The sequence below is a fragment of the Delphinus delphis genome, chromosome 16 (genome assembly GCF_949987515.2).
Source record: "Delphinus delphis chromosome 16, mDelDel1.2, whole genome shotgun sequence".
NCBI lineage: Eukaryota > Metazoa > Chordata > Mammalia > Artiodactyla > Delphinidae > Delphinus > Delphinus delphis.
The window spans coordinates 33,618,470-33,638,075 of NC_082698.1; the positions used below are offsets into that span (position 1 = coordinate 33,618,470).

The 19,606-nt window shown below is 37.2% G+C and overlaps 1 protein-coding gene across 6 annotated transcripts in view; it reads right to left on the reverse strand.

Annotated features, from left to right (window-relative positions):
- The window catches only part of EXOC6 (exocyst complex component 6), a 318,511-nt gene that overhangs the window by 76,416 nt on the left and 222,489 nt on the right, over positions 1-19,606 (reverse strand). The gene's annotated exons all lie outside the window — the stretch shown is intronic.

The following is a 19,606-nucleotide window of genomic DNA, read 5'->3' on the forward strand; positions in this document are numbered from 1 at the left end:
ACTATCACCTTTTTTGTCTTTATCTGGTAGTAGAACTTATTAGTTATCAATTCTGAATTGTTCTCACAGCTCTAAGAAATGGAAAACGGAAGTTGTCAAGAATGCAGAAGACCACTCCCATCTGTTGACTCACTGAGGGAAATTAAGTTGGACCATCAGAGAAGAAATGAAACTTACTGGTGTTTTGAGTCAAATAGCCCCCCACCCCCACCGCTGCCCGTAAAATAGTTAACTTCTCAAAGGAGGAGAAAAGAAACAAAGGGAGTGATGCAAAAATAGCAGAGTAAGGATATACAAACATTTTCTGATCCATAAAAGCATCAAGAAAACTAGCAAAAGTTGTCAAAAATCAATTTTTCTAGAAGTCTGGAAATTAATTCAAAACTTGTAGCAATTCAAGCAGCATTATTCATGAAAAATTTCTGAATCTTGGTAAGGAAACAAGCTTTGTGATGTTTTGATGTGCCCCATTTCCACTCTCCTTGCCCGGGTCCAGCTCCACAGTATCCTTGAAAATCAACATCCCACAACTGTGGTGCAAACCAGCAGCCTGTCAGTGAACAAAGTGGGGCAGAATGGACTGGAGTTCCTTCAAAGCCACATTCCCAGAAAATTATCATTATTTGACCTATCTGGTGGTTCCCTGGAAGACATCACTTGCAGAGATGTCTTTATATGACCTAAACTGGTGATTGTCCAGAGCAGAAAGCCTTTTTCTTGGGGGCATTTGTTAAAAACAATTATAGGCAATTGTTTAACATCACAGATACCTCAGGTGGTAGATAATAGCTAGGGTATACAATAAGCTAACCAAAAAGCTTAAAAGGAAAAACTGGGGAATGAGATGTCCATAGATGGCTTTGAAAAGCTCTGACATATTCCTGGGAACCTAGAAGACTATGTACATGCGTAGGGCTGTTCACCTGCTCAGGAAAGACCTGAGAAAGCTCTAAGCTCTCATTTACAGCTGACCCCGAAGCTCTGGGCAAGCAGGAAGTGAAGGCTAATGCAGAGTTGTCAAATGCCTGATTGCTGAAGGCATGCCCCAATACACACAGAGAGTCCCTTAGCAAAGACTGGGAGACTGATTGGTTCCAGGTTTTTAAGGAAATCTATGTCCAATCATTAGCTGGCCACTAAGCTAACCAAGCAGAGACTTAAGTGGCCACACACAACAAAAAATACAGACTTTACAGAATTAATTCAGAGAAGTCATGAAACAACCAACCAACCACCAAGAAGAAACAACAAACTTTGAGGAGAGAAGAGAATCTGACTTCCAGAAGTGCCACATTACATTATTTAATTAATTTATTTATTTAAAAATATTATTGGAGTATAGTTGATTTACAACGTTGTGTTAGTTTCAGGTGTACAGCAAAGTGAATCAGTTATACATATACATATATTCACTCTTTTTTAAGATTCTTTTCCCATATAGGCCATTACAGAGTATTAAGTAGAGTCTCCTGTGTTATACAGTAGGTTCTTATCAGTTATCTATTTTACTATTAGTAGTGTGTATATCTCAATCCCAATCTCCCAATTTATCCCTGCCCCCCTCATCCCCTGCTAATCATATGTTTGTTTTCTACATCTGTGACTCTACTTCTGTTTTGCAAATAAGTTCATTTGTACCTTTTTTTTAGATTCCACATATAAGCGAAATCATATATTTGTCTTTCTCTGACTTACTTCACTTAGTATGTCAATCTCTAGGTCCATCCATGTTACATTATTTTAAATGTCCAGTTTTCAACAAAATTTACAAGTTACACAAAGAAACAAGAAACTATGAGACACTGGTCTATAAGACAAAGGTTTAAAATCAGCTATTTAAAATAACCAAAGAACTAAAGGAAAATATGAGAACAATACCTCACAAAATTGACTATAAATTAAGAGACAGAAATTACTTTTAAAAAAGAAGAACCTAATAAAATTTCTGCAGTTGAAAAATACAATAAATGAAATGAAAAAGTCATTACAGGGGTTCAACAGCAAATCTGAGTAGGCAGAAGACAAAGAAGATTAGATCAACAATATCAACCAACTAGACCTAACAGACATCTACTGAACATTCAACTCAACATTAGCAGACCATGCATTATTCTCAAGTGAACGTAGGACACTATCCAGAACAGAGCATACGTTAGGTCATAAAACAAACTTTTAAAGTACTGAAATCATACAAAGTATGCTCTCTGACCACAACGGAATGGAATTAGAAATTAATAACAGAAGGTGCTGGAAAATTCACAAATACATGGAAGTTAAACAAGAGACTCCAATAAATAACTAATGGGTCAAAGAAGAAATCATGATCAAAATCAAAAACTACTTTGAGGGACTCCCCTGGTGGTCCAGTGGTTAAGACTCAGCGCTTCCACTGCAGTGGGCGCAGATTCGATGTGGTCGGGGAAGTTCCACATGCCGCACAGTGAGGCCAAGAAAACAAACAAAAAACATCGCGATAAACAAAAATAAAAGCACACTATCAAAACGTACAGGATACAATGAAAGAGGTGCTTAGAGAGAAATTTATAGCTATACATGCCTATATTATAAATGAAGAAAGATCTCACATCAATAACCTAAACTTCCAACTTAAGAAGCTAGAAGAAGAAATAAGAGTTGTGGGTTCTCACTTAGACAGCGGCACTCTGACAGAACAGCATGAGGGATGTTGGGGGACTGAAGATTAGGCATTGTGTCTTTTGGCACCAAGGCAAAAGATCTTCACGCCTATGCTTCTCTTTTAAAGGATCACACAGACTTGGACAAAAAGCATTTTGAAAGTTAAAACTAGAACAATCTCTGCCTTTCTCTCAGTTTTTTTTTAGACTGTAAAAGGCCCTGGAATTCCTTTTATCACCTTAAGGAGGGTGGACAACTTGCCACTCTGGCTAGTAGAGCTGAGAGCGAGATTTAATTTGATGGTGGTTGGGGGCAGTGGTGGTGGCAATGTGATATTTCTGGCAAAACTAATACTTATTGGGAATTCCCTGGCAGTCGAGTGGTTGGGACTCTGAACTTTCACTGCCGAGGGCACAGGTTCAATCCCTGGTCGGGGAACTAAGATCCTGCAAGCCACACATCACGGCCAAAAAGAAAAAAAAAACAACTATTATTTATTTAGATTCATATCTTGACTAAGAAGAGACCTAAGTATCACTCACCATTATCAGTCCCATAATATATCTGCATACAACTTAACCTAATATATCATTTATATCATGTCTATGAGTAACAGCAGTACAAAGATATCTCCCAGCAGTACAACAGCAGTACAAAGATATCTCCCACCCTCAAGGATCTCACAATCCAGGAAGAGATACAATATTACAAAACATGATTAGTGCTACATTAGAGGTTTAAAACAAAGCATGCTGAGTAAACAAAGGAGGAAATAATTACTTCTTATTTGATAAAAAGCTTTGTAGAAGGGATGTCATTTGAGTTGTAACTTTTAAAAATATAATCAGGAACTCTTACTTTGGTATCTTGGTTTGTGTGCCTTAAGAAATTTTCAAAAAAAGAACACTGTAAGAGAAGGTAAACATGGACAATCAAAACGTACCATTTTCGCATTTCAATGCTTTTTTGGCTCCCTCTCTAATTTTCACAATGTCTAACCACTTACTACTCACGTTGAGTTGAAGAAAACTAACTACTGGTAGGCATCTTTCCATTTGCATGCTTGCCTACACAGTAGGATTGAAACAGGAATTCCAAGAAAGATTTTTCTGTTCTCCCTACTCAGAGGTCTAACACAAATTTGACACGATAACAAAAGCTTTCAACAGTGTCTCTTCTCAACTATAAAGGAAAACATTGTTTTAAATAAACAGGAATTTAAGATAAGGTAATGTTATTAACTGAAATTTTAATAATTATTAAATATGACAGTAGCTAAATGAGTTCTGACTCAAAATAAAATTAACTACAGCAACTTAAGCTGTTAAAATTTCTAATGCAATGCAACTCTACTCAGAAAAATCTTAAGATTGAGGAGTTTAACATTAGAGTTTATCAATAACACTGTATCAGCCACTATAAATTTGATACTCTTAGGTAATGTAGGTACAAAACACCCACTAAAATGTAAGCTCCATTAAGGCAGAAAGTTTGCATCTGTTTCTGTTCACTGATTAATCCTCAGCACCTAGAACAGTGCTTGCAACAGAGTAGACAGTTGATGAGTACTTTTTAAAAAAATTTTTTTAATCACTCCTGCCTCAAAGAAGTTTATAACCTAGTTGGGATAGAAAAGTACCTCAAATGAAATAATCACATGATGAATAAATATTAACAAATTAGTAATGACTACATGTGTAGTAAACGTGTAGTGAAAAAGGAGAGATCATGCGGGCTGGAAAGGTTTATGTCACTTGCTGTTCCAGTTACTACTGTTGAGTAACAAACTACCCCCCAAATCTTAGTGACTTAACATAACAAGCATTTTATTATGCTCACAGATTCCATGGGTTAGGAATGCAGACAGGGAACAGTAAGGATGACTTCATTCCACTCTATCCAGGACCTCAACTGGGATGACTTGAAGGCTGAGAATGAGACTCAACAGCGGGTGATTAGAATCACCTGGAGGTTTCTTCACTCACGTGTCTGGATAGGCAGACTCTCCATAAGGCTTGGCTTCCCCACAGCATGGTGGCTACAGGGTACCTGGACTTTTTACATGGCAGCTCAGGCCTCCAAGCATGTGTGTTCCATGCATTAAGGTGGAAACAACATTGCCTTTTATGTCCTAGCCTCAGAGTCTCACAACATTGTTTTCCCTGTCATCTACTGGTTAAAGCAGTCACAAGCCTGCCCAGATTCCAGGGGAGGGGACATAGATCCCCACTTCTTAAGGAGAGAAGTGTCAAGAAATTTGTAGTCATTAAAAGAAATCACCATCTTGCTAATAATGAATAATGGAAAAATTATCTATAAAAAATACGGGCCAGGGGTTTGAGAAAATAAGAAGAGGTTCGATGGCCACTATTTCACTTATCTTTACATCTTGAGCAAATTACTTAACTTTTGTAAATCCTAGTTTTTCATCTATGAAAAGAGCATCATCATCACTCAGAGAGCTGTTCTGAGCATTACACAAGTTTCTACCATTAATGTAAAATACCTAACAGTACTTGGTACCTAGTAGGTGCTCAAAAAAAGTTAGTTTCCTTGCACCTACTAGTGTTGGGTACTTAGTAATGCTCAATAAATGTTTACAGTTCTTAAGTGAACTGTACTGAGACAATTAGTATAATCTCAAGCCTTTCAAATTGCCCAATTAGCTTAACTTAATTGTAGTTATTTGCATGTAAGGGAGAAAAAAATTGGGCATTAAACATTCACAGAATAATTTTTTAAAACATGAAACAGTGGTGGGATGGAAAGGGGGTCATGTTTAATGTGCAGCAATTAGTCATGGCAATAATATATATCTCTCTTTAGCCTGCTGAACAGCATTAGGGGCAGGTACCCAAGATGGCAAATGCTTATGGCTACAGAACTAAACCATTATACACATTAATGATACCACCTATATGTCAATTTCTCAAAGCAATATAAAAGTGTTTATTATTACCACTTTGCATTTTGCCCCAGTGTTCATCATCAGCCCCCTCTGTTTCATGTCTCACTACCTTTACTGAATCTCTGCAATTCTAGAAGGCAGCTGGATAAGGGAGGCTTAAAGCTCAGAACTGTATAAGCATCCCATAATGCTCAACCCACTTCCCTTCTATCACCAGGCAAAGAAAATCTGGAGTCTCACTGCTCCCATCTTCTACTACATTTCCTACCTGCTGCACTCAGACTGCTACATATGATTTCTCTTGCTTTTCTGGGATGCCTCTAACATAGGCAAAAAGGGAACAAGATACCTAACAAAATTTTTAAAACCAGTATCAAGGGACCCCTTTCCTCCAAACTCACAGAGCTAAACAACTTGGTGAAATTCTAGATTTTTTTTTTAAATGGCTATTCTTTTAAAATCCTAATTTAAATCTACCTTTAAAATCAATAGTATACTTAATTTCCCTTTTTACTCTACAGAATTTCATTAAAATAAAGAAGATGTTATTTCGCATTTTCCTAGATTTTTTAAAAAGCAATATGGGACAATTAAAATATTAACCAAAATCTGAGATGGAGAGAGGGTCCAAAAATCTAGAAAATTTGAAGTCATGAAAGAAAACAAATGCTGTATTTATCTGAAGGAAGAAAAATTATAAAAGTGATGATGATGAAACTATTCACATTATAGTCAAATAAAGTCATTATATGCTTTCTGGATAAAGTGATTCAAAACCCACTAATTTTCTAAAAAAAGAACTAAGCAAAAATAAACAGAAAAAAACTCAAAATTTATTTATTACGTTTTGCTGTTACTATTTAGAAATCTGCTGATTGATCTACTTTTCTGAGGTGACATCAAGAACAGGTTCCACTTTTCCCATATACTATCCAGATTAAGATAAATTTAAATGAAGTTTGGGAGAGGAGTATTTTTTATTTTTAGAAGCTTATTAATACTTTCAACAGGCTATAATAAAAAAGAAATCTAAGGCAGTCAGTGGCTGTGCTGTGTGAAAGAAAAATTTCGGACAGCAGTTCTAGGCAGAAACGTGTTTCTTTTTTTTTTTTTTTTTGTTTTTTCTTTTTGGCTGCACTGGGTCTTCGTTGCTCTGTGCAGGCTTTCTCTAGTTGTGGTGAGCGGGGGCTACTCTAGTTGCGGTGCACGGGCTTCTCATTGCAGTGGCTTCTCTTGTTGCATAGTACGGGCTCTAGCCTCGCGGGCTTCAGTAGTTGTGGCATGCGGGCCCTAAAGAGCATGGGCTTCAGTAGTTGTGGCGCATGGGGTTAGTTGCATGTGCGATCTTCCCAGACCAGGGATCAAACCTGTGTCCTCTGCATTGGCAGGCGGACTCTTAACCACTGCGCCACCAGGGAAGTCCAGAAACATGTTTTAAAGTTAACACCTGAAAGGACTTTGCTAAGGACTAAGGATTCCGCTTATTTTATAAACCAGACAAATATAATCATTACAAAACAGGTGCATGACCTGACTCACTACATTTTATTTTTAAAGAAATAGGAGCAAGGAAAGAAACACAGAAAAAGATTTCATTGTAACTTTTCCTGTATTTATACACAAGGATACACTGAATTATTTGGTAAGATATTTCTAAAAGAGATCATTAATTGTTATTCAGAGGCTGTTAAGAAAATTAGTTTGGACTTCCTGGGTAGTTATACTACAGGTGAAACTGAAATACTCTTCAATCCTTATGACCTGACCAGAATGTCAAGAACATATCAACTAACTCCTAAATTAAATTTCAAAAGGTTCAGCTTATAAACAAAGCAATTAAATTCCTCATTTGCTTGTTAAAGAAACAGTGCCCTCTGGAGACAGAAATGTACGTCACATAACTTGAGAACTATTTTTTATTTCAATGTACAAGAAGTAAGTGATACCATGCTATCAGAGGTTCTTTTTTTTCTTTTTTTTTTTTCGGTATGCGGGCCTCTCACTGTTGTGGCCTCTCCCGTTGCGGAGCACAGGCTCCGGACGCGCAGGCTCAGCGGCCATGGCTCACGGGCCCAGTCGCTCCGCGGCATGTGGGATCCTCCCAGACCGGGGCACGAACCCATGTCCCCTGCATCGGCAGGCGGACTCTCAACCACTGCGTCACCAGGGAAGCCCTATCAGTGGTTCTGAACCACAGGTGTGCAACAGAATCACCCTAAGAACTTTTTTAAACAGACATATGCACAAACTCCATGCTAGACCTCACAGACCAATAAGCATGTGTGTTCTGAATAAAAGATAAGTAGTAATATCACTGAGTATTTTAGTAAACATCTATGATTTACTGTCTATCATCCATTCCCCCTTCTTGGAAAAGTCCCCAGATGCATTTTGGAAAAATCACTCTGCTCCCATTCACAGCTCTATTTGGTCTGGATAGGACTGATCTAGTGCCAAGGATGGATCCTTGGCACATAACCATGGTCATCCTCTTACCCACAGGTAGTTCCTTAGCAGCTAGTAGAGGGACACACTCTTTTAGATGATAGTGCATGAGGATATAAGGTTTGGAACTGTGACCTCGCAGCCATTTTACTACCAGAGGAGAAAGCCTATAGCTGCTGCCCCACCATGTACAGTCTGAAGATGAGGCCAAAACTGCATAAAGTGGAGTTCAAAGATAAAAGGACTCTGGGTCCTTGGTGACATTTCCTGAGTAGCTGGCTCTGCCTTACATGGAATCTGACCTATTCTTGGACTTTCCAGTCATAGTGGCTAATAATTTCCCTCGATTGTTTAAGACGGTTCGAGTTGGGTTTTCTATCAGTGCTTGTCAATTTTCTTTTAGTTTCCTTGATTAATACAAGTGGCTTAAAACATTTTATTGAACATTCTAGAAGAAGAAAGATTACATTTAATATTACTCATTTGGAGCAAGGGGAACACTTCTATGACATTTTTCTGAGCCTTAAAAATCTAAGCAGGAGATGAAGCTGGAATAGTCAAAATGAAGGTGTCCTCCCTAGCTAATTTCTTCCTGCTCTTAATTCAAGAAGTGATGCTTTGATAACCTATGCTATTGATCTGGAAATTTCTAAATGTTAGTAGCATATAGCATCCAACTCGTTAGTCAACGTCACTAGTGATACTATAGACAGAGGGAAAAAAAGTAGATAAGACTAAACATAGAAACCTAGTAATCAGTTGTGATGCGGGAAGGGATATGACAGGAGCAGTTAAAAAGAAATACATCTAAGATAACTCCAGATTTTCCAGGAAAGGAAGCAAGAAAAATGTTGGTACCACCATAAAAAGTCAGACAGGCAGAAAGAGGAGCCAATTTTAAAAATAACGATTTTTTTATTTACATATTTTAGATATCAGTGTGACAATTAAGGAAAGTTGTTGTAGTCTTATATTTGGCACCTAAATCAATTAAAAAAGAAAAATGATTTGCTTCCTTATGCTTCAACTTAATTTAATGAAATGGCTACTTATCACTAGGTTTTTTCATTATACAATATTACTGTGATTCAAAACTAAAAGTTGTAGGTTTTAGGATATGCTTGGTTGCCTTATATACATGCAAATCATATATTACCTCTTGACCAATAACACTCTGGATTAAACAAAGCTCAAGATCTGCTCCACAATGAACTAAGAGGTCAAATGTAAAAAGTGAAAGAAAGTTTATATTAATTATAAGAACTGAAGTTTTCATAAAGTTCTAGAAAACTCTTTGATTTTTTTTTTTTTGGCCATGCCACGGGGCATGAGGGATCTTAGTTCCACACTGGGAATCAAACCCGTGCCCCCTGCAGTGGAAGTACGGAGTCTTAACCACTGGACTGCCAGGGAAGTCCCTAAAAGATATTTCTTCATAAAAGAACATAGTCAACATGTAGTATAAATCAGGGATGCATAATCTCATAGCTCTAAAGTCAACAGGTCACAAATAGTATACTAACTGTTCCATTAGAGATACAGATTACTGTAGGAGTTACATTTAATTACACCTAAACAATTTCCATGGGGCAAATCCAAAACTCTTCTTAAGATAACTAGAGTTAGATAATAAAAGCTGGGACTTCCCTGGTGTCCAGTGGCTAAGACTCTGTGCTCCCTATGCAGGGGGCCCGAGCTTGATCCCTGGTCAGGGAATTAGATCCTGCATGCCGCAACTAAAAAGATTCCACATGCTGTAACGAAGACTGAAGATCCCGAGTACCACAATTAAGACCCGAAGCAGCCAAATAAATAAATATTAAAAAAAAAAAAAGATAATAAAAGCTAAAGTAGCACACAGAAAGCTACGGCTCAGATGAGAGAAAAAGAAGCTGAAGACAGAATTTCAGGAAACTGATACCAACTGTCGAGAAAGAATTTTATTTTCCCCCAGAAGAAACATTCAAAACACATGTAAACCAAACATGATTTTTAAACAAAATATGCATGCTTATTAACACAAAATAAATAAATATGATTTTATATCCCTTCTGCTGGGTCATTGCATTTTAGGTTCAGGATCTCTGAACTTTCCGATCTTGAGCTTTCTAGCTTCTAAGAACGGGTTTATACCAGTTCTTCCCTTTCCTCATCTCTGCTGATTGCAACCCTACTCATGCTCCAAATTGATGCAATCCCCAAATGCCTTCAGGGTCCAGGCAGGGAAACATAAATGAGTGTGACTGGCAAGGTGACTGTGGCAGGCAGGATGACTATGGAGCATAAATCGAATCTAAAGGTGAGATTCCAAATGCTATAAAACCAAATCAAACACGTCTACAGGACCACATTTTTCTATTTGTTATACACTGTGGTTATTTCTTTGTAGTTATCTGCCCTTTTAGATTAAATCCTAGTGGTCAAGAACCATTCCACAACCCTTCCTCAGCAACTAGCACAGTACAATAGAAATAGATTTTTGCTCTATAAATATGATTTAATATATCCTCCCAGTCCAAAACTATCAGTTTAGATGAAAAGTTCCAAGCAATTATTGATTTGTCCCAGAAAAATGTCCTTTGGGGGACTTCCCTGGTGGCGCAGTGGTTAAGAATCCGCCTGCCAATGCACAACTCCTGAAGCTGAAACTAAATAAATAAATGTATTTTTAAAAATGTCCTTTGGGACACAATCAAAGCCTCACTTTAGATAGGACAAAGTATTTTTTTTTTTTTTTTTTTTTTGGCTGTGTTGCGTCTTCATTGCTATGCATGGGCTTTCTCTAGCTGTGGCGAGTGGGGGCTACTCTTTGTTGCAGTGAGTGGGCTTCTCATCGTGGTGGCTTCTCTTGATGCGGAGCACGGGCTCTAGGCACGCGGGCTTCAGTAGTTGCGGCATGTGGACTCTGTAGTTGTGGCACATGGCCTCAGTAGTTGTGGCTCATGGGCTCTAGAGCGCAGGCTTAGTTGTGGTGCACGGGCTTAGTTGCTCCGCGGCATGTGGGATCTTCCTGGAGCAGGGATTGAACCCATGTTCCCTGCATTGGCAGATGGATTCTTTACCACTGTGCCACCAGGGAAGTCCCAGGACAAAGTATTTCATTTCTTGCTCCTTACCAAAGTAGGTTCTAGAAAAACCTAAGTCTACCACAGAGCCACTTACTAAGCTACTCCACTTCTAACAATAGGCCAAAAAGGGCAATATATGTTTTGAACTAGAATCAGAGTCTACACTAATTAAAAATCCAGCTTCTGGATTATCTGGGACTGTTGTAAATCATTATAAATTGAATCATTTTCTAATTCTCAAATTACCAAATTACCTCCTTTTTCTTTTAAAAAGGCAAGTGCTACATATTTACCTTTCCAGTTTTCAGGGACTTCTGTATCTCAAAAGTTTTTAAGAATGTCTAGGGGCTTTGGAGTAGCATCTGCCACTTCTTAGGTAATCTAGGTTGTTTGTGATCAGGTTTGCACATCATCTGATATAAACAGCTTTTTAAAGTATCCTCAACCATTTTCTTCCCTATTCTGTTTCTGCTTTCCACACCTTTATAAGAGGCATTTGCTGTAAGCAACTGACTACTGATGATAAATTACAGAAAAACAGAAAGCTGAGCACATTCACGTATCAATGGGGTCCATAAATTTTGTGATCTTCCTCTTTTGCTTACAGAGCTGAAAAATACTTTTTTTTTCTGTTAGCTTTTATATTTTTGGCGAAGTATCATCCCCATTTTTTACTTTTCTGTATAATTAAACTAATTATTTATTCAATAAATATTTAAGCTTTGGCTTTTTGCTTTTTTCTGATCTATCTTTCAGGACTTTATGTCATTCAAATGTATTAAATCAGCTGCAAGCATGAAACTGCTTTATGCAGCCCTCTCTAATGGGGGGAAGATAAGGAGAAGCTGGTGGTAATGAGTGACAAAAGAAATAAATGTCACATACCTTTTAAAAATGACAACCAAGCTGCATAAATAAAACACGAAGTTGTACAAAGGAACACTCGACCAATAACACAAGACTATGTACAAAGCACATGAGTAATCAGAAGTTGAAATGTAATTAATCAGTCAAGAAATAATATTGCAAGTGTTATAGCAAAGCAGAAATAAATCAACTTTATATGTAAAATAATGTAACAGTTATAACTTAAATGAGAAATTTTTAAACTTCCTAATACCTTACTAGTTTTAAAAGTATGATTATATCCAGTTTATGAATTTACATATTTACCACTAAAAATTAAATAAATAAGAATTTTATTTTATTCATACAATAACACCTCAGTTATTCAGAGGTCACATTTGCAGTCAATAATCAAGAAGAAAGCAAAAACAAGTCTCTGAGTAGCTGAAAATAAATTGTAGTAAATTTTATAATGGAATACTACACTGAATTGAAAATAAACTACAGCCACATGCAGCAACACAAATGAAATATTCCAAAATATCACATGAGTGAAAGAAGTGAGATACACAAAAAGATGCACTACATATGATTCCATATAAATAGTGCCCCAAACAGACAAAACTAATCAGTACTATTAAGAGTCAGTACTGAAAGGCAGAGATAATAACTGGGAAGAGGGATGAGGAAGGCTTCTACAATACTACTTATCTAATGTTTTATTTCTTGATTTCATAATTACATGGGTGAGTTCACTTTTTTCAATTTAAATATAATTTAGTTTTTAGAGCAGTTTTAGGTGCATAGCAAAATTGAGAGAAAGGTACAGTGATTTCCCATATACCTCCTGACCCCACACTGCCACTGTCAAATGCCCCCCAGTGAGGTATATTTGTTACCATAAATGAACCTACACTGAAGTATCATTATTATTCAAAGGCCATCGTTTAAATTAAGGTTCACTCTTGGTGCTGTATAGTCTATGGGTTTGGACAAATGTATCAAGACATATATCGACCATTACAGTATCATACAGAGTGTCTAAATTATGTTCATGTTTTAGTGTTTCGTGGAAGACAGACTTGTGAGCAATGAAATTGGATATTTAGCTGAGGAGATTTCTAAGCAAAGTATTGAAAGAGCAGCTTGGTTCATACTGACTGCTTATAGTAAAATGAGAAAAGAGAGAAATGAATTGAATAAAAAATTGTTAAGCAAAAAGGAATTAGAACTTAAAGATGTGGAAAATTCTCATCTTGTCCATATTGCAAAAATTGAGAAATCAGGTTAGCAAGAGAACTCCAAGGGTAAAGCTAAACTATCACTTGGTAAAGAGATTATGGGGGACTTCCCTGGTGGTGCAGTGGTTAAGAATCCGCCTGCCAATGCAGGGGACAGGGGTTCGATCTCTGGTCTGGGAAGACCCCACATGCCGCGAAGCAACTAAACCCATGTGCTGCAACTACTGAGCCTGCGTTCTAGGGCCCATGAGCCACAACTACTGAGCCCGCGTGCCACAATTACTGGAGCCTGCGCGCCTAGAGCCTGTGCTCCACAACAAGAGAAGTCACTGCAATGAGAAGCCCGCGCACCGCAACGAAGAGTAGCCCCCACTTGCGGCAACTAGAGAAAGCCCACGCACAGCAACAAAGACCCAACACAGACAAAAATAAATAAATACATACATACATACATACATAAGAAATTATGGGACTACATGAGCAGAAACTGCCAATTTGAAAATGAACGGAGGCTACTGAACTTCTTAGATGTTACAGGACAGGACCACAGAGCTAATAGCAACAACAATGTGCTATTCTTCAAGACAAGTGAATAATAACCCCTAAGGTAATTCAGAGATCATCAGAGCTGCCTCCTTGGTTCAAAAAGGGGGGCCACTGCCTCAGATTCAACAGGTCAGAAGGCAGCCCAGAGCCTTGTGGGTGGGCTCCCTCCAGGCAGAGTTGCAGAGGCACAACCCCCACCTCAGCAAGGCTAGAAAGCAGAATACTAAACCAAAGAGGATTAGTCTTGAGCCTTATGATCTAATGAAATTCACCGTACTAAGTTTTGGACTTGCTTGGGACCTGTCACCCCTTTCCTTATTTTCTCTTTCTCCCTATTGGAATGGAACTTCTATCCTATGCCTGTCCCACAGTTATATCTTAGAAGCACATGACTTGTCTGGTTTCACAGGTTCACAACTGGAGAGGAATTTTGCCTTAGAATGAATCATATCTGGAGTTTTACCCATATATGATTTAAATGACATTTAGATAAGATTTTGGACGTAAGAACTTAGAGTTAACGCTGGAACAAGTTAAGACTTTGGGGGCTCTTGGGATGAAATGAGTGTATTTTGGATGCAAGGACATGAATTTTGGGGATCAGGGAAGAATGTTATGGACTGAATTATGTGCCTCCAAAATTCATATGTTGAAGCCCTAACCCCCAGTGTGATGGTATCTGGAGATGGGGACTTTGGATAATTAGGTTTAGAGGAGGTCATGAGGAACGGGCCCCTCGTGATGGGATTAGCACCCTTATAAGAAAAGGAGGAGCCATCAGAGCTCTTTTGCTGTCTACCATATATGAGGACACAGTGATAAGGTGGCCATCCGTAAGCCAGTACCTACTGTGCTGGTACCTTAATCTCTGACTTCCAGCCTCTAGAACTGTTAGAAAGTAAATTTTTCTTGTTTAAGCCACATAGTCTATGGCTTTTTGTTTGTTTGTTTGTTTTTTATGGCAGCTTGAGCCACTTAATGCACTGATAAATAGGAAAGCTATTAACTTTCATACTTTAACCTTGTGCCTTGAAACTTCGTTATAGTTGCTAATTAGTTTCAGAAGGTTTTCTAAAAAATCCTTTCAGAGTTTCTACATAAACAGTTATATCATTTGCAAAGAAAAATGGTTTTACTTCTCTCTTCCCAATCAGTATATCTTTTATTTCTTTATCTTATTGCATTAGCTAGAACTTCCTGTATGATGTTGAAAAGGAGTGGTGAAAGGGAACATTCTTGCCTAGTTCCTAACGTTAGTGGGAAAGCTTCAAGTTTCTCACCATTAAGTATGATGCTAACTGTAGGTTTTTTGTAGATATTCTTTATCAAGTTGAGGAAGTTCTCCTCTATTACAAGTTTACTGATAGTCTTTATCAAGAATGGGGGTTGAATTTTATCAAATGCTTTTTCTGTATTTATTGATATAACCATGTGATTTTTCTTCTTTAGTTTGCTGATGTGATGGAATATATTAACTGATTTTTGAATGATGAACAAGCTTCGCATAGTAGGATAAATCCCACATGGTCATGATGTAGAATTCCTTTTATAAATTGTTAGATTCAATCTGATAATATTTTGCTAAGGATTTTTGCATCTATATTCATGTCAGATATTGGTCTGTAGTTTTCTTTTCTTATAATGTCTTTGTTTGGTTTTGGTGTTAGGGTAATGCTGGCCTCAGAGAATGAATTGAGAAGTATTCTCTCTGCTTCTATATGAAAGATATTGTAGATAATTCGTGTAATTTCTTCCTTAAATATTTGGTAGAATTCATCAGTAAACCCATCTGGGCCTGGTGCTTTGTTTCAGAAGGTTATTAATTATTGATTCAATTTCTTTAATTGATACAGGCCTATTCAGGTTGTCTATTTCTTCTTGTGTGAGTTTTGGCATATTGTGTCTTTCAAGGAGTTTGTTCATTTCATCTAGTTTGTCAAATTTGCGAGCACAGAGTTGTTCATAATATTCGTTTTTATGCTTTTCTTTCTTGACCCACATGTTATTTAGAAGTATGTTGTTTAATCTCCAAGTATTTGGAATTTTCCAGTTATCTTTCTGTTATTGATATCTTGTTTAACTCCATTGTGGTCTTACAGCAGACACTGTATGATTTCTATTCTTTAAAATGTGTTAAGGTGTGTTTCATGCCCCAAAATGTGGTTTATCTTGGTGAAGGTTGCATGTGAGCTTGAGAAGAATGCATGTTCTGCTGTTGCTGGATAAGTAGTCTATAAATGTTGATCATATCCAGTTGATTGATGGTGTTGTTGAGTTCAACTATGTTCTTACCGATCTTCTGTCTGCTGGATCTGACCATTTCTGGTAAGAGTCGTGTTGAAGTCTCTAACTGTAACAGTGGATCCATCCATTTCTCCTTGAAATTCTATCAGTTTTGGCTTCACATATTTTGACCATCCATTATCAGGCACATGCACATTAAGAATTGTTATGTCATCTTGGAGAAGTGACCCCTTTGTCATTATGTAATGGCCCACTTTATCCCTGATAATAACTTTCTTTGCTCTGAAGTTTGCTCTGTTTGAAATTAATATAGCCACTCCCACTTTTTGATTAGTGTTAACATGGTATATCTTTCTCCATCCACTAATTTTTTTTGAATAATTTTCTAATTTATTTATTTATTTGGCTGCACCGGGTCTTAGTTGCGGCACACGGGATCTTCGTTGCTGCATGCAGGATCTTTAGTTGCGGCATGTGGGACCTACTCCTCCGACCAGGGATTGAACCCAGGCCCCCTGCATTGGGAGCACAGAGTCTTAGCCACTGGACCACCAGGGAAATCTCTCCATCCACTTATTTTTAATCTATGTGTGTCTTTGTATTTAAAGTGGGTTTTATAAACAACATATAATTGGGTCTTGTTTTATTGATCCACTCTGACAATCTCTGTCAGTTGGTGTTTTTAGACAGGAGATGTTTAAAGTGACTATTGATGGCTGGATTAATATCTACCATATTTGTTACTGTTTTCTATCTGTTGTGCTTGTTCTTTGTTTCTACTTCTGTGTTCCTCTTTTTCTGTCTTTTGTGTATTAAGTGAGCATTTGTATGACTCCATTTTCTCTTCTTTCCTAGCATATTGGTTGTACTTTTTTTTCTTTTTTTTTTTAGCTTTTTTTTAGTGGTTGCCCTAGAGTTCCCTATATACATTCACAATTATTCCAAGTCCACTTTCAAATAACACTAACACTACACCATTTCATAGGTAGTGTGAGTACCTTATAATTACAAAATAATCCTAATTTCTCCCTTCCTACCCTGTGTCATTGCTGTCATTCATGTAAACATACGTAAGTACACATATATACACACAACTATATATATATATATATAAAAGCATACATAATTGAACATGTTGCTATTATTCTTTTGAACAAACTGTTATCTGTTAGATCAATTAAGAATTTTACCTTCACTTGTACTTTCTCTGATGCTCTTCCTTTCTTTATATAGATCCAAGTTTCTAACCTATATCATTTTCTTTACCTCTAAAGAAGTTACTTTAACATTTCTTGCAAGGCAGGTCTACTGGCAACAAATTTCCTCAATTTTTGTTTGTCTGAGAAAGTATTTTTCCTTCACTTTTGAAGGATAATTTCATAGCATATGAAATTTTATGTTGGTGTTTTTCTCTCAACACTTCAAATATTTTCCTCCATTCTCTTCTTGCTTACATGGTTTATGAAGAGACGTTAAGATGTAATTCTTATCTTTGTTAGTCTAGGTAAGCTTTTTCCTCTAGATTCTTGAAGGATTTTTTATCTTTAATTTTGGGCAATTTTGAACATGATATGCCTAAGGTGTAATTATTTCGGTATTTATCCTGCTTGGTGTTCTCTAAGCTTTTTGAATCCATGGTTTGTTGTGACATAAATTTGGGAGAAATCTCTGTCATTACTGGATCAAATATTGCTTCTGTTCCTTTCTCTCTTTTTTCTCCTTCTAATATTCCCATTGCATGTATGCTACACCTTTTGTAGTCGTCCCACAGTTCTTGGATATTCTTGTTCAGTGTTTTTTTCTTTGCTTTTCTGTTTTGGAAGTTTCTATTGACAGATCCCCAAGCTCAGAGAGTCTTTTTTCAGCCACGCCCAATCTACTGATAGGTCCATCAAAGGCATTATTCATCTCTGTTGCAGTGTTTGTGATCTCTAGCATTTCTTTTTGATTCTTTCTTAAATTCTCCATCTCTCTGCTTACATTACCCATCTGTTCCTGCATGCTGTCTGCTTTATCCATTAAAGTACTTAGCATACTAATCATAGGTTTTTTTAAAAAAAAGATTCCTGGTCTGATAATTCCAATAGTCCTGACATACCTGAATATGGTTCTAATACCGTATCTATCTCTTCAAACTGTATTTTTTGTCTTTTAGTCTACCTTGTAATTTTTTCCTGATAGCTGGACATGGTGTACTGGGTGAAAAGAATTGCAGTAATTAGGCCTTTAGTAATGTGGCAGTAAGACAGTGGGAGAGGGGAAGTGTTCTTTAGTCCTACGATTAGGTCTTCATCTTTAAGTAAGCCTTTGCCCCTTAGCTGTGCACAAGTGCTTTTCATTTCCACCCCTAAAGTTGGACAGGATGGCCAGAGCAGGCTGGAATTGGGTGTTTCCCTTCTCCCATTAGTTTAGCCACTGGTAAATAGTTTATTTTGAGGTTAGGTCTTGTTGAGAAAAACAGAATGCTTAAAGAACAGAATGCTCTGGCATATTTCACAATGGTTCCTTTTCCCTTGTCCCTGCTGGAAATGTAAGAGGATTTTCCTCAAATCTTCACTGGGAGAACCTGGTGCCCCCTCTAAGACTGGGTTCTCCTGGAGTTTTGACTCTCAAACTTGTCCATACTGATTTTCTAATATTCATTAATTATACTTCACGTTTTCCTACCCCAGTAATGATTCCTATGGGTTTCTACTCCATTAAGTTGTGATTCTCTGTATTTGCCTACTTCTCCAATTTTGGGGGCAGCAGTGTGTCCTGTGATCTCACTTCTCTGAAAGATCAAGGAAGAATTGACTTTTTCAGTTTTCTCAGCTTTTTACTTGTTGGGACAGAGTGATAACTTCCCAGCTCTTTACATGCCAGACTAGAAATTGGAAGTCTGTGTTCACTTTTTAATAATTAATTGAGCTATATCTATTTATAATTATTGCATTTATAAATTGTGTGTGCTTATATATGAATGTTACATTTAAAAAAGAAAGTTTTTTTAGAGTTGACGTACCATGTCCTTGCTCCACAGGAAGAGAATTTCAAGCCCTTAATCAAAGATAATTTAACACTGTCACTTTAGCCATAATCCTAAAAACACTTTGTTACATACTCATCAATAGATTAAAAAAGGCAAACTGAAAAAGAATCGCAAGCATATTCTTTCTAGGCACTTACAGTTGCAATCACTGCCAGGACTCAAAAGGAAAGGACTCTTCGGGGTGGCAGGTTGGAAAAGCTCCAGGGAGCAAAGTTAAAAAGCTCTGATGCCAAAGAAAAAGAACTGGGCCATTTCTCTACACAGATTAAAAAGGGAATGGTATTCCCATTTTCCCCTCTATTCTGATGCAAATCTTTTCAGTTAGAAGTCTTATATTAGCTTCAAGTAGCTCTCAGTGTGGGTCCAGGTTAATTTCAAAAAGCTGTGGTACTGCTTGAGGGCAGGAACTACTTACTTTACCTCTTTTGTACCACTCACAGATTTAGTACAATGAATGGCAAGCTAACAAGGCAGTCTATATAGTATTTCATAAAGTAAACAAATATGATATAAAATCTACCACTTTGTATATGCATATGTGGGATTTTGGAGGGGAAGCAAATGGAGGTATGGGTAAAAGGATCATGTAAGTGCTTATTTCTATAATCATTAAGCAACTAAATAGAAATATATTTGATCA